The following is a 15828-nucleotide window of genomic DNA, read 5'->3' on the forward strand; positions in this document are numbered from 1 at the left end:
GTCCCAAGTCCAGCTGGAAAGACCATGGGGCAGAGGAAGTTCTTCCTCCCGGAACATCCCCTACTTGTTGGTCCTGAGGAGATCAGATACCGTTGGCTGGTGGCATGGACGGGAGGACTAGGATCTGATGGATCCCCTTTTGTGTCCTTCTTCATTTCCTCTTCCTCCTTCTTTGCCTTCTCTTCCCCCTCTTCTGCTTGTTCCTTTCTGCTTCATCCACTCCTTCCTCTTCTTTCTCTCTCTTCTATTTTTCTCTCGCATCTTTGTGGAAATGGCAAAGCGTTTCCCAGACCCGCTGCCCAGCTGCAGTGTCACCTCATACCACCCCCGCCCTGTGTCCGGGTGTCAGGGTGGGGACCAGGAACCAGTGACATCTGTCCATGCAGATACGCTCCAAGAGGCACTTCTCAAATCTTGACCTGTGCCGCACCTCATAGCTGGATTCTCAAGACATTGGTTAATAAAAAGCAGCTGTGGTATCACAATTTACAAAAGGTTTAATTACAAAGCTACAGGAGGAGGCTGACTTATCTCACCAACAATATAACCCTCATTTGCTTATAATCCAGCTTGTTTGTTTGGGATTTAAAAAATAGGAGAGGGGTACAGATTACACAGCTAGGAAGTCCATGAATATAGGTAACACACATGACCGTCACCTCTTAGAGAGAGAAGTGAAGATCCAAGGCGCATACTGCCCCAGGAACGTTGCCCCCAACATGACTTTAAAAGCAAATCATCTACCAGCATTAATTAAAGTTTCAACTCATGGTTTTTCTCTGTCTGGGTTCAGAACCAATATACTCGGAATTGGGATGGCTTTGGGGAGGATGAGGGCTGGGGCACGCCAGCCGTGTGCCTCTGATAGGGGTGATGTCCCACAATTTACTGAGCTCAGCAAGAGTCCCACAGGATCTGCCACATGCTAGGCAGTGAACACAGGTGCCCTGGAACCATTTCTTCCTGGCCTAGAGAAGTCCCTGCAATCTCCCGTCCATGAATCCTACTCCTATCTTTCCAGCTCACTCCATCCAGTAAGTAAATATCCTTAGATCCCACCAGAATAACACTCAGATTGGGTCTACCACCTCCTCACTGGCTCCGTACCACAATGTATTCACTTTGATCTTCATCCAGCTTAAGTTCCATGGACGATCTTTTTTTTTTTTTTTTTTTTTAATTTAATGACTGAAACAAAACAAATCTAAAACCGCAGCTTTGGGAAGAACCATTTGTTCTTGCCGGTCCTGTACCTCTCCTTGAACTTGACCTCCGCCTCTCTTCAAGCCTTGTGTTTAAGAGCAGAATCTCTGAAGACATCGTTTTTGAGGACAGTTTTGTCCAAGAGGATATCCACAGAATACCTTGTGGGCATGAGATGACTGTAGTTGTAAACTTTCATGAAAGACTTGATCTTTGACTTCTTGGTGATTTTCTTCTTGCCCATGGCCGCTGTCACTTTGTATGGTGGTGGGGGGAGCAGTCAATCCCAGCCACCAGAGCATGGCTGTAGGGACGGTCTGAGGTGCCATGGTCAGTGATCTTCACAGTGACCAGTTTGTACCAGGAGTGGCATCCGGCCAGGACCAGCACCACCTTCCCAGCTGTCATGAACTTGCCCATCTCAACACAAGCCGCGTGAGCTTACAGCAGAAAGGAAATAATGGCACCTCCCCTTGGAAAATCATTTTAATGACTCCTTTGTTTATCCTCAACTCACTGCCTATCTTCAGGAAAAGTGTCTTCACTCAGCCAAACCACAGCTCTGGTTGAATCCAACTCTACCTGCTCCACACACTGAACATGGCTGAGGAACAGTTAAGCTGATGCATATTTAAGCTGACAAACTTCCACTGGGCCCTGACCGCTGCCCCACTAGCATATTATCCTTCCATAGCCCACTCTCTCCCATACTCCTAGGCAAGTACTTCACACCTTGTCCTCTTCAAACTCCATGTCTTCCTCAGCTTGTTTTGAGGAAGTGATCTTGCTTCCTACTTTACTGAGTGAGTTGAAGCACTTTAAGAGAACTTCCAGCACTCCCAGGACCTCAGACTCTCAGTGTCTTCCAGCATATATGCAGTCTCACCCATCACCAGAGACCATCTCTCCATATGCCTGTCAGCCAGTCCTTTCCAGGTCCTCTTGCCATGACACCCACTTCATCCTCTCCAACCCATGCCAGCCAAGTCAGCACACAAACACAGTTGTTTCTCTCACCTTAAGTTCTGCCTATAAAAAGGGTTCATGTTTTTTCCTATAAAAGAAACTGTCCAGTCTGAAGTTCTGTCAGTCAGGATTTTCTAGAAGCATAATTACCGAGACAAAATTCTCCTGCCAAAATTCTCGAATACCCATGTTATGTGGATATCACTACAATGGAGGTGGGGACAATATTTCCACACGCGTTGTTTACACACTCACTCTTCACACTCCCTTCCACACTGTGCAGTGACTTGGGCTCTGTCATTCCCCCATCAGTCTGAACCTTAGTTTCTAACATACACACACATCTCATGACCATCTTAGAAGAAAGTTTCTATGGAACAAGAACTTCAGACATCAGACACCTTTCCACTGTTGTTGCACTGGGCTCCATGCTGGTCCATACACCAGGTATTCCAGGGTCATTTGGAGAGTGAGTCCTATGCACTTGAGGAGTTCAAGTTAAGAGACAAGCAGGTCAATGATTAATAATTGTGCAACAAGCCCACGCTCTCTGAATCCAACTGGGCCCTGAGCTCAGAGAATCAGCGGCTCAGAAAGTAAACAAACCATGTGACCTCTGGCTTATGAGTCATGAAATCATCTCAAGAGTGTGTTCATAAATTTTCTAGACACTGGCCCAAGGCCCAGAATAGAGGTGTACAATTATTTGTTGAAGAAACATACGTACACATATCAGCTCCTTGGAGAAACAATGAGAAAGACACTTAATATCCCTTGGGGCAATAGGGCAAAGGACTCACAGGGAAGTTGAGCTCTAAACTGAGAAGCAGGCAAGGGGGTGAAAGGTATTCTGGGCAGAGGGAACTGCTTGTGCAAAGACATGGAAAGAAGATTTAAAAGAGCTCATGACAGGGTGCCTGGTGGCTCAGTCCGACTCTTGATTTTAGCTCAGGTTGTGATCTCTGGTCATAAGATCGAGCCCTGCATTGGGCTCCACACTCAGCCTGGAGTCTGTCTGTCCTCCCTCTGCTCATTCCCCTCCTCACCAAGCCCCCCCACCTTTTACATTCTCTTGCCCTTTCTCAAATAAATAAATAAAATCTTTTTAAAAAGAAAAGAAAAGAGAGAGCTCGCGATGCCTGCGTGGCTCAGTTGTTTAAGCTTCTGCCTTCCACTCTGGGCATGGGATTGAGTCCCACATCGGGCTCCTTGCTCAGTGGGAAGGAAGCCTGTTTCTCTCTCTGCCTGCCCTGCCTGCTGCTCTGCTTAGGTTCTCTCCCTCTCTCTTTCTCTCTCTGGCAAACAAATAAATAAAATATTTAATAAAAAAGGAAGGAAGGAAGGAAGGAAAGAAGGAGCGAGCTCATGAATCTAGGAAACCATGTGGTGTTCATCTTGGCTGTCTGGCGGGGGGGGTCCATGAGAGAGGTGTGAGACTGGGCTAGTAAGAGGCAGCACTAATCCTCTCTCTGCCTCAAGTACCTTCAGATCTGACAAGGAAACTCATTTCCACCTCAGGCCTTCGAGTTGACTTCTTCCCCAGCTGCCTGGGGTTTCTCTTTTCCTATTCTTCCCAAAGCACTTTGCCTTGAGCATCTGTGGGAGGACAAGGCAGCGTTTTTCATGGATATTCCTAGGTTTCCCTTGGTTCACACTCTCTTGCCTCACAAATTTAGAAGAGAGGTCAGTCCTTTTCAGATTCGTGCAGCTATCCTAGAACTAGACAACTCCAGATCAGGTCTCTCAAACCCAGACTATCTATAGGATATTCTAGGGCTGCTGGATCCAGTCGTCTCCAGAGGCAAAGGAAAGCTCAGAGAAAAATTCTCCGAAGACTATGGATTCCCTCCTCAATTCCCCAAGATGGGGTGGCAAACGTGTTTGTTCAGACAATATTTATTGAGTATTATTTCCAGGCTCACTTGCTGCCTCTCCTTCATGCTTTGATGGATCTCTTTTCCCTGTATTTCAACACCCAATGCACTTGGGCTATGTGTCAGGCCCATTCTAACCACTTTATAAGAATAACTCAGTACATTTTCACAACAACCCACTAAGGTAGGCGGTGTAATTATTCCCCTTTTGTAGATGAGAAAACTGAGGTAAGAAATGTCAAGATCACCTAGCAAGTCAGTGGCGGAGTCAGGAATAGGATCCAAACAATCCATGTAGAACCTGTGCTTATAACGCTCCACACTGCTGCCTCTCCTCACACCCCTTCTGGGCAGCCACCATGCAGCCATCACACCTGCAACAGAGATAAATTTCCTTTCTCCCTACTACAGGGAATACATTTTTGTTTTGTTTCTAAGCATTTTTTCGTATGTGCTTTCATATGCACGTGTTAACACATCTCTTCTAACACTTTCTTTATATAATAGCTTACACAGTGTGAGCAAGTTCATTTCTAAAATCTAATCTCTGTGGAAGATTTATTCCTCAGAGCTGAGCTGGAAAGAGTTGGTTCGAACCAACTGATGTGTAACTTCTCCCTGGGGTAACCGTGCAGGACGTTCGTCTTCCTCCTCAGAGCACGACCCCACCCGCAAGCTCACACCTCAGAAGTCACAAGCCCCTGGACTTGTATTTGAAACAGGTCGAAGAGTGAAACTTGAAGTAGTAGCATAAACAGAGCAGTCAGGAACACAAACTCCAGATTCAAACTCCAGCCAACTTCATCTCTCAGCAACTCCATGACATTGGACAAACTCTAAGCTTTAGTCTCTTTATTGCTGAAAGAGAGACAATAATACTCTTACCCCAAAGACTCTTGGAAGCATCAATCTAACCGATCCATGTGAAGAGCTTCGTATAATGCCTGACACAATAAGTACTCAAAAAAAAGTTAGTTCTTTAAAAAAACTATTCTCCACTCGACAAACTAGGAACAGAAGGAAATCACTTCCACGTGATAGAGATCATATGTGACAAGCCCACAGCAAACGTCATACTTGACGGTGAAATGCTGGAAGCTTTTCCGCTAAGATCAGGAACAAGACAAGGATGTGCACTCTCACCATTTCTATTCAACATGGTGTTGGAAGCTCTAGCCAGAGCAATCAGTCAAAAAGAAATAAAAGGCATCCAAATTAGAAAAGAAGAAGTAAGATTATCTCTGTTCACAGATGACATGATTTTATATGGAGAAAATCCTAAAGACTATACACACACACACACACACACACGCCATTAGCACTAATGAACAAATTCAGAAAAGTTTCAGTATACAAGCCCAACACCGAAGTGTTGTGCTTCTATACACTAACAATAAACAACCCAAGAAGGAAATTAAGGTAGCAGTTCCATTTACAATAGTATCAGAAAGAATAAAATAAGGGTGCCTGGGTGGCTCAGTGATTAAGCATCTGCCTTCAGCTCAGGTCATGATCCCAGAGTCCAGGGATGGAGCCCCACATCCGGCTCCCTGCTCAGCTGGAAGCCTGCTTCTCCCCCTCCCACTCCCCCTGCTTGTGTTCCCTCTCTCTCTGTCAGAAAGAAAGAGAGAGAAAGAAAGAACAAAAGGAAGGAAGAGAAAGAAAGAAGAGAAAAGATACTTTACTAAGGTACCTGGATGGTTTAGTCAGTTAAGTGGCTGACTCTTGATTTTGGCTCAGGTCATGTTCTCAGGGTGCTGGGATTGAGCCCTGCATCTAGCGCCACACTCAGCTGGGGGTCTGCTTGTCTCTCTCCCTGTCCTTCCCCCTTCTTGTGCTCTCTCTCTCTCTAATAAATAAACAGGTTTTAATTTATTAGATAAATAAATAAACCTGGGTGGTGCCGTTGGTTACTCATCCGACTCTTGGTTCTAGTTCAAGTCATGATCTCAGGGTCGGGAGATGGAGCCTGGCATCAAGTTCCACAAGGAGCACAGAGTCTGGTTGGGTTTCTCTCCCTCTTCCTTTGTCCCTCTCCCCCCACCCAAATAAATAGATAATAAATTTTAAAATAAATAAATAAAACCTTTTTTAATAAAAAAGACTAAAATACTTAGAAACAAACTTAAGCAGAGAAGCAAAACACTTGTACACTAGAAACTACAAAATGGTACTGAAAGAAACTAACGGCAACATAAATAAAAGGAAGGATATCCAGTGTTCATGGATTAGAAGGTGTTAATTCTACCCAAAGAGATCTACAGTATCAATGCAATCCTTATTAAAATCCCAGTGATGTTTTTTCACAGAAATTTTTTAAAAAATCTATCCCAAATTCAGTTGGAATTTCAATGGACCCTGAATAGCCAAAACGATCTTAACAAAGAACAAATTGGAGTTCTCACACTTCCTGATTTCAAACCTTGTTACAAAGCTAAGGTAGTTAAAATAGTGTGGTATCGGCATATAGATAGACATATAGACCAATGGAATGGAATAGAAGGTCCAGAAATAAAACTCTGCATATATGGTCAAATGATTTTTTTTAAAACATTTTATTTATTTATTGAGAGAGAGAGTGTGTGTGTGCATGTGCACATAAGCTGGGGGAAGGATAGAGGCAGAGGAAGAGAGAGAGGGAGAGGAGCAGACTCCCCGGTGAGCATAGAGACTACTGTAGGGCTCTGTCCCACAACCCTGAGATGATAACCTAAGCTGAAATCAAGAGTTAATGCTGAACTGAATGAGCCATCCTGGCATCCCATGGTAAAGTGATTTCTGATGAAGGTTACCAAAACCATTCAAAGGAGAAAGGACAATCTTTTCAACAAATGGGGCTTAGAAAACTGAATATCCACATGCAAAAGAATGAAGGTCGACCTTTACCTTATACCATACACAAAAGTTAACTCAAAATGAATCAAAGGCTTAGAGACATAATCATAAAACTCTTAGAAGAAAAGACAGGGGGAAAGCTTCCTGACATTGGATTTGGCAATGATTTCTTGGATATGACACCAAAAGCACAGACAACAAAAGAAAAGAACAGATATATCATAATTAAAAACTTTTTTGCACTCCTAACTCTTTGATAATACATTTTGCTATGGAAATAATGGGTTTGAGGGCTTAGTCACTGATAGTGGGGTCATGTTGGTAGCTGCTTATGTCCATCACAAACACATGCTTCCCTCTGCATAAGAAGATGAAATTGTAGGGGCGCCTGGGTGGCTCAGTGGGTTAAGCCTCTGCCTTCAGCTCAGGTCATGATCCCAGGGTCAGGGAACGAACCCTGCATCAGGCTCTCTGCTCAGCAGGGAGCCTGCTTCCTCCTCTCTCTCTGCCTGCCTCTCTGCCTACTTGTGATCTCTGTCTGTCAAATAAATAAATAAAATCTTTTTAAAAAGATGAAATTGTACAACCAGTTATCTACAGATGGCATGAACTCCTTCCTCAAAATTTCTCTCAGATTTTCAGGAAAGCTTCTTTATTTGTTTACTTAATAATAAACCAACTTTATGACTAATAGTATAATTAAAGGCAAATATCTTAAAGTACTCCTGCAATGTATTAGCCAAATAGCATTTGATCAAAGCATAAATGGAAGTTGATGATCCAAGGTCTTCATGTGGAGAAATTATTTTTCCAGACATTATCCAATAGTCTAGACAAAATTCAATTTCCCTACAAAGTGGTCAACTTACTTAGATGTAGTTAACTACTAAGTTAAGTACTTAACTACTTAGATGTAGTTAAAATAGTGATGATTAATATTTTTGCTTTTAATGTCCGAGTACATTTTCCCATGTTCCAAATACAGATCTCCATATTCTCCCAGTTCATGCTTATCCTCCTAGCCTCCCCCATCTCATTTAAACAACCAGATAAAAAAAGGTTATGACTTTATCTATGATTATCCAGGTGAGGCAAATTGTTTTCCTATCTTCTATTGTTAAAACACAAAATTCATCTGAGTAAATTTGAAGATCTAATTGGTTTTACTAAATGTGTCATGAATCAGACAGCATCTCATCTAGCAAATACAGGGGAGCTCCATGGAACTGTACCAAATGGAGGATTTTTAAAAGCAGAGAAGAGATGTAAAAAAGGAATATATTACCAAGGAAGCACTGCTCTAGGCATGTCATCCTCCTAAGGGAAATCAAAGGGGTGGGCTAGGAAATTACCTCCTAGTATCTACTGGAAAATTCAGTTTGGCTGCTAAAAGGTTACATTCAGGTGGGGGTGGGGGTGGTTGAAACTTCAGTTAGATTTGGGATTAAGTCTTCATTTTGTGACATGGGGCCTTAACGTGACACCATTTGGGGACTATGGTTTTCTTTTTAACACCATCAAGTTTTAATTCTATCAAAGAATCATAATCACAATCCTCTTAAAAGCCCATCCCAAGTAGTCATTTTTCTATCATGAACTTCTCAATTACCCAATCATCTCAAGGGTTAATCAGCACAAACATCTTTGACTCATTCTTATTTGTATTTAATGAAAAGTCATGTTATTCTGTTTCTGAATATTGATAGGAGCTGGGACCAGGCTCCTTTGAAGGTCATGGATGGTAGAACTGGTTGGCCCTGAAAGACGTGTAAGCTCCAATGGGAAGGCAGATAAAAGCAGGCCCAAGGCGATCCCTGAACAGCCTGTACCTTGGAGCAGATGAGTCAATAGATTGTATGCATAGGTGGTTCTGGGCTAAACAGTCACTTCCCCAAGGGAGATTTGCTTCCCTCTGACCATTTTAGTTTAGGCCCCAGTGCTTCAAACAGAATGTAAGATTTAACAGGACAATATAAGTCAATTACCACTTGAATTCAAAACCACACGGATCAAAGATAGAAAGGACTTGCACTTGAGAAACCCAGGCAGAAACAACTGAACATCCAAGATGAGTTTGGCATCACCAAGAAGGGAGAGGTAGAGAGAAAGAGCCCAAGCTCGAACTCTTCATCCTGAGACAAATTGGAAAAATTAGTGAATAAATTTAATATATAACCTGTGGTTACCCTATGCTTAATCATATTGAAACTTTGGAATATTTCTTTCTCAAATCCATTCCTTCTTTGTTTCTTAAATACGTTAATCTAACATTTTGTGAAAACATTAATTCTGAACATTAACCCATCCACCCAAGAAAAATATCTGACATTAAAGGAATCTCTTTAATTCAAATGATGCCTTGTGATATCTCTGCCCAGAGCAATGTGACTCCCATGACTAATGGCGCCAAAATCATCTACTTCAATACATCTGTCAATACGTCATGTTTGCAAAAATGTGTCAGTGTTCTGTGTTACATAAGTTGAGCTAGATAGTTTCCTGGCAGGATTTACTGAGTTTCGTCAGATAGTTAACATTTCAGCCTAACCTCAAATTATTTTCTCTTTAAAGAAATAGAAGCAAAGAAATTGGTTCTCATATTTATATATTAAATAATTTACAAAAGTCCAGAATTCATATGTGTAAAATGAGAATCATGACATTGGTAAAAAGAAACACCCTTTCATCAAAAAGTTATGGTAGGGGTTTCTGGGTAGCTCAGTGGGTTAAGACTCTGCCTTTGGCTCAAGTCATGATCTCAGGGTCCTGGGATTGAGTCCCACATCAGGCTGTCTGCTCAGTAGAGAGCCTGTTCCCCACACCCTCCACTTGTGATCTCTTTCTGTCAAAAAAATAAATAAAATCTTTCAAAAAAAAAAAAACCACAGTATATGGTAGGGATGCCTGGGTGGCTCAGTCAGTTAAGTGGCCAACTACACAAATAAAATCTTTAAAAAAATAAAAATAAAAAGCTAGAGAGATAGATCAAATCGCCAGGACATACACTTTAAATATCTTATAATTTTATGTCAATTATAACTCAATGAATCTTTTAAAAAAGCTAGTAGAATATAAATATGAGAGAGTGAAACTAACATTCACTGACTACCTACTACTTGCCAATGTACTTGGATCTCTCTACATTCATGCACACACACACACACACACAATCTCATGTAATCTTCAAGCAGTTCCTGCTGCTGATACGTCCCAACTTTTCCATCAACCTGATCTCCCACCAGGGTTCCCCAGCACAAATACTCTCTGTAAGGATAGTCCTGCCCACACACACCCCTGCCTAAGACTGCTGGTACACTTTGACTCACGTTGTCCAATTTGACATCCTTATGGATGTTAAGGTGCTTTCTTTGAGGTATATGAATACCTTCTAGTTTCTCTCCACAAAATCTTCAATAAAACCTAGGCTGCCCATCACTACTCTTTTGTAAATGGATATTTTGGGGGAAATTGGAGAGATTGAGTTCTGCTTTTGGGTTGATATGGGAGCAAAAACAGACATGGCTACCTGAGCTAGAGCACAAGAGACCACCACACCAGGGTTCATCAACCAAAACAACTCCTTGAGTGTATCCTATATGTTAAACACTAGAGGCTTTATATACTTTTTCTTTTTTTTTTTTTAAAGATTTTACTTATTTATTTGACAGAGAGAGAGAGAGAAGGCACAAGCAGGAAGAGTGGCAAAAGGAAAAGGAAATGCAGGCTCCCCACTAAGCAGGGAGCCAGACACAGAGCTCCATCCCAGCATCCCGGGGTCACGGGCAGACATTTAACTGACTGAGCCTCCCAGGCGCCCTGCATTTTCATTCATCTTTAACAAGCTTCAATCCTGTGCGATGTGAAAGTGTGTGGTAAAGACTGATTCTCCTTGCCTTTGTGACCTCACTGCCTGGTTCAAAGAAGTACATGTGTATTACATGGATGCCAGTTTGAAAAATAAAAGAAGGGGCACCTGGGTGGTTCAGTGGGTTAAAGCCTCTGCTTTTGGCTCAGGTCATGATCCCAGGGTCCTGGGATCGAGCCCCGCATCAGGCTTTTTGCTCAGCAGGAGGCCTGCTTCTCTTCCTCTCTCTCTGCTTGCCTCTCTGCCTACTTGTGATCTCTGTCTGTCAAATAAATAAATAAAATTTTAAATAAATAAATAAAAGCAAAAAGAATATTAAAAAAAAAAAGAAAGTTTAGGGGACATCAGATTTCCTTGGGTCTCAACTAAAGAGACCTCAGCTCTGGGCAACTTTTTAACATAATCACATTAGAAGTTTTTCATGGCACTATTTTCTATTCATTTGCCTCTATGCCCTAGATGTTCCATATAAAACCACCATCTTCTTACCACTTCCACCCACACCAAAACCCTGCAGCATAGCTCCACGAACAACTCTTCGTATCTGTAAAGTTCTGAAGTGTCTGTCTCTGCTTTCCCATTCAATGAATATTTATTAAGTGACTATTGTGTTCAAGGAACAATGTCTTCTGACGTCCCCCGCAGCCCCCTTGAGACCCAACGCAGGAAATAAACAAGGCGCTATTACAAATGCACACCCAGACTCTGCATAATGATGGGTGAAGGTGCTTCCAGCTCTGCTTCTGCAACTTCTGCTTTCAAAATGATTACAGCCTGTACTTCCCGCATCCCAACTTTCCCTGTGCCTTTTAAACTCTTATAACTTGAGCTTTCAGCATGATCAAGGCAGCTAGAAACAGCATTTAAAAGTCAGGTTATTAAAGTTTAGGAAAACTTTGTTATTCTTGATATGTCCTCATTCCAGGTTCTTTGGCTAGTGAGAAGTGACTACAGTACGTGAGAAGTAAAATGTGTCCTCGGACCAGCAGAACCGAGGAACTTGACCGCTATGACAAGTTGCATTAGAAATAGAAGTTCAGTTTCCAACTCAATGAGGAAGTTTACAGAGTTGGTTCAGTGTAGAGAAGAAGGCTGGTGTGAGGTGGGGGAGCCTGGGGACACACAGGGTTGGAGCCCTCCTCCGAGGAGACGTAGGAAGGTGTGGTGTTAAGGAGAAGTCTCAAGAAAGAGGGATTGGTCAAAAGGCAAATACTACAGTGAGGTCAGTCTATGTCAGAGCTGACTAGCATCCATTAAGTTTTTTATATGGAGGATAACAGGAGCCGGCAAAGAAAAGAGCTAGGTTGCACTAGATTGAACAGGGCAGGAAGGTAAAGAAGTGGAGAGTGGGGGCGCCTGGGCAGCTCAGTGGGTTTCAGTCTCTGCCTTCCGCTTAGGTCATGATCCTTAGGCAGGATCCTGGGATCAAGCCCTGCTTTGGGCTCCCTGCTCAGTGGGGAGCTTGCTTCTCCCTCTCCCCCATTCCCTGCTGCTGCGCTCTCTCTCGTCCTCTCAAATAAATAATCTTTTTAAAAAAAGAATAAAATGGAATCATCAAAAATATTTATTAAAAAAAAGTGGAGAGTGGAATATAAACTACTCTTTTTGAAGAATTTGAACTATAAGGGAAGACCAAGACAGGACAATACCTAGAAAGAGATGCTAGGATGAGAGGAAGTCTTTTCAAGATGGCAGATGTCAGGGCGCCTGGGTGGCTCTGTGGGTTGAGCCTCTGCTTTCAGCTCAGGTCATGATCTCAGGGTCCTGGGATCGAGCCCCACATCGGGCTCTCTGCTCAGCAGGGAGCCTGCTTCCCCCTCTCTCTCTGCCTGCCTCTCTGCCTACTTGTGATCTCTCTCTTTCTCTCTGTCAAATAAATAAATAAAATCTTTAAAAAAAAAAAAAAAAAGGTAGCAGATGTCTCTAGGTTTGAGGAAAGAGCCTATGGACAGAAGAGGTTGAGGACACAGGCTAGGGAAGGCGTAACTGTGAGGGTAAGATACAGGAAGTGATTGGATTCAGAACAGGAGAAAGAATTAGCCTTACAAGAGGAGGGACTATTCCATAAAACTACAGGGAAGGACATTATGTTGGTCAGTGGGAAACACAGGGAATGGAGGGTTTCCTCATTTGGTGCTTTCAATTTTCAAGATAATTAGTAGATTGTGGGGTTGGAGCATTGAGAATAATGGTGAATGTTTAAATGAATCCCTGGGGAAATGGGAGACAGCTGGTTAGGGATATAGGCGATGCTGCAGTAAGCTAGCTCAGTGTAAGACCGCAAGCTCAATATTATAGTGGTAAGACTGACTGCTACAATGGGTTATGTGTCTGTCCTCTCCTAGGAAGAAAGTGAAGGCAACAGCCAGTTGATAGATTGGGGGAAGTGAAGGAAAGTGTCAGTGGACCTACAGAATACATGAGGCCAAAGAACAGGGATTTAGGAGGACAAAATTGAGAGACCTAGAAATATCATGTAAAAGAAAAAAAGAAACAAGGCTTCAGAGAAGGAATGTTAAAAGTCCAGTCTGAGTTAATGACCTGTGGCTGCCTGAAACAGAAACAGTCATGGAAGCTGGGGAGATCAAGAAAGTTCGGGGGTTCCTGGGTGGCTCCATCAGTTAAGTGACTGACACTTGGTTTCGGCTCAGGTCAAGAACTCACGGTTCTTGGGGCACCTGGGTGGCTCAGTGGGTTAAGCCGCTGCCTTCAGCTCAGGTCATGATCTCAGGGTCCTGGCATCAAGCCCTGCATCGGGCTCTCTGCTCAGCAGGGAGTCTGCTTCCCCATCTCTCTCTCTCTCTGCCTGCCTCTCTGCCTACTTGTGATCTCTGTCTCTCAAATAAATAAATAAAAATCTTTAAAAAAAAATAAAAATAAATTTTAAAAAAAGAAAGAAAGAAAAAGTGTGAAACTAGGATATCATATCATCATCATGGGCACTGAAGACACCTAGACTGATGGCAGAACTGTGATGGAGAAAACCATAAGTCAGATGGAAAAAAATGTGGTGGATATGGTGGGCATTTGGTTTTTGACTACCCAGCTCTAATTCTTCCTCTTTAAATATAACACCTTGAGGGGCACCTGGCAGGCTCAGTCAGTAGAGCACACAAGTCTTGATCTCAGGATCATGAGTTCAAGCCCCATATTGGGTGCAGATTACTTAAAAAAATAAAATCTTTAAATAATAATAATAAATAAGTAAATATTGCATCTTGATTTCTCCTCAGGGAATCACCTCTCATGGGCTGCAGGCTAGATGGGTGTGTGTATGCCAGTACCTTGCCCTCCCCTAACCAAGAGGTGGGCATAGTACCGCAGGTTAGACCAGCTGAAATCTATCTCTCTCTCTCTCTGTCTCTTTTTCTTGACTTTGAGGAGTACAAGGGAGTACAAACACAGAGCATGATCAAGACCCATTTATTTCAGAGTGGCACTCTGACAAACCCATCAATGAGTTCTTGCTACTGAGACTCTCCAAGCCTTGCTCTTTAGCCTTGAGCTCTACCCCCTACCCCAAAAAATTCTTCCCATAAACCATCTTTTCATTTGGGTTAACCAAATATAGTTTCTGTTGCTTACATCAAGAGAACCCTTACTAGGACCCTTGTAAGGTGACTATACATCTTGATTAGACTGGGGCAGTCCTCGCTCATGCCTATGGCCACAGTGTCATAGACGGTTTAACATTTATCCAGGGTTTTTCCTTTTTTATTATTTTTATTATTTATTTATTATTAACATAAACACAAATGGATTTAGAAGAGTTCACTTTGTATTCATACCTTCTGCCATGTTTGTCTAGTAGCACTGAAGAGAATTCTTGCTTTCTCAGATAGTTAAATCTACCAAAAACCCAGAATGAAGACAGCTCTCTTTTCTCAAATCTTCACAGGGTGTTCAATGATAAAACAACACACCAAGTGTGCTTGGACATCTGCTTGTCTGATGCTTCTCTCTCTCTGCCTCCCTCTCTGCCTGCTTGTGATCACTGTCAAATAAATCAATAAATAAATCTTTTTTAAAAAATAAAAAGCTAATGAAACTTGCAAGTATTTGTTGACACCTAGAGGCCTTAAGAATACCACTGACCAACCCAGGAAGGTTGAAGAAACATCTATATCTTCTTGAAAAGTTAGCCTTATTGGGGCATCTGGCTGGCTCAGCTGGTGGTGCATGCAGCTCTTGATCTGAGCATTGCGAGTTTGAGCTCCACATCATGTGCCATTATTTTATGAGGACTGTACTCAAAGACAAAGACTTAACACCTGCAACTGCAGATGACACATTTCCATCTCACTGTGTGAAGAGTCACTCTGCATTTTGAACAAATGACAGTTTTGATTCCAAGTTTTCTCATCCACATGCGATAAATGAAACCACAGTTGTTGATGTGTCAACTCATTAACAGAAGAATTTCACTAATGGCTAATAATGCCATTTCATGTCAGTATTATCATGTGGCTCAAGTAGAAAATGAATTAATTACAATAATGCTTTGTTTTTTTATACAATTATTAAAATGAAAGTAAAGTTTTTGAAGTTAATTCTGTCAAAGATGAAAACATGAAACATTGAAAAAGGAACAATAAATTCAGCTTAAAAATACATTATGGGGCGCCTGTGTGGCTCAGTGGGTTAAAGCCTCTGCCTTTGGCTCAGGTCATGATCCCAGGGTCCTGGGATCGAGCCCCACATCGGGCTCCCTGCTCAGTGGGGAGCCTGCTTCCTCGTCTCTCTCTGCCTGCCTCTCTGCCTACTTGTGATCTCTATCTGTTAAATAAATAAATAAAATCTTTAAAAAAAATATGATTTCTTCTTTAAAAAAAAAAAAACAAAATTAGGGGTGCCTGGGTGGCTCAGTGGGTTAAAGCCTCTGCCTTCGGCTCAGGTCATGATTCCAGAGTCCTGGGATGGAGCCCCACATCAGGCTCTCTGCTCAGCAGGGAGCCTGCTTCCTCCTCTCTCTCTGCCTGCCTCTCTGCCTACTTGTGATCTCTGTATGTCAAATAAATAAATAAAAATCTTTTTAAAAAATCCAACATTAAAGATAAAATTATTTTGGGCAGTAATAATTACAAG

The 15828-nt window shown here is 42.3% G+C and overlaps 1 pseudogene; it reads right to left on the minus strand.

The window, feature by feature from the left end:
* Positions 1–1204: 1204 nt before the first annotated feature.
* Positions 1205–1623, minus strand: LOC131837833 (large ribosomal subunit protein eL27-like; annotated as a pseudogene).
* Positions 1624–15828: the final 14205 nt, after the last annotated feature.

Source organism: Mustela lutreola, chromosome 8, assembly GCF_030435805.1.
Source record: "Mustela lutreola isolate mMusLut2 chromosome 8, mMusLut2.pri, whole genome shotgun sequence".
In the NCBI taxonomy this organism is placed as follows: Eukaryota; Metazoa; Chordata; class Mammalia; order Carnivora; family Mustelidae; genus Mustela; species Mustela lutreola.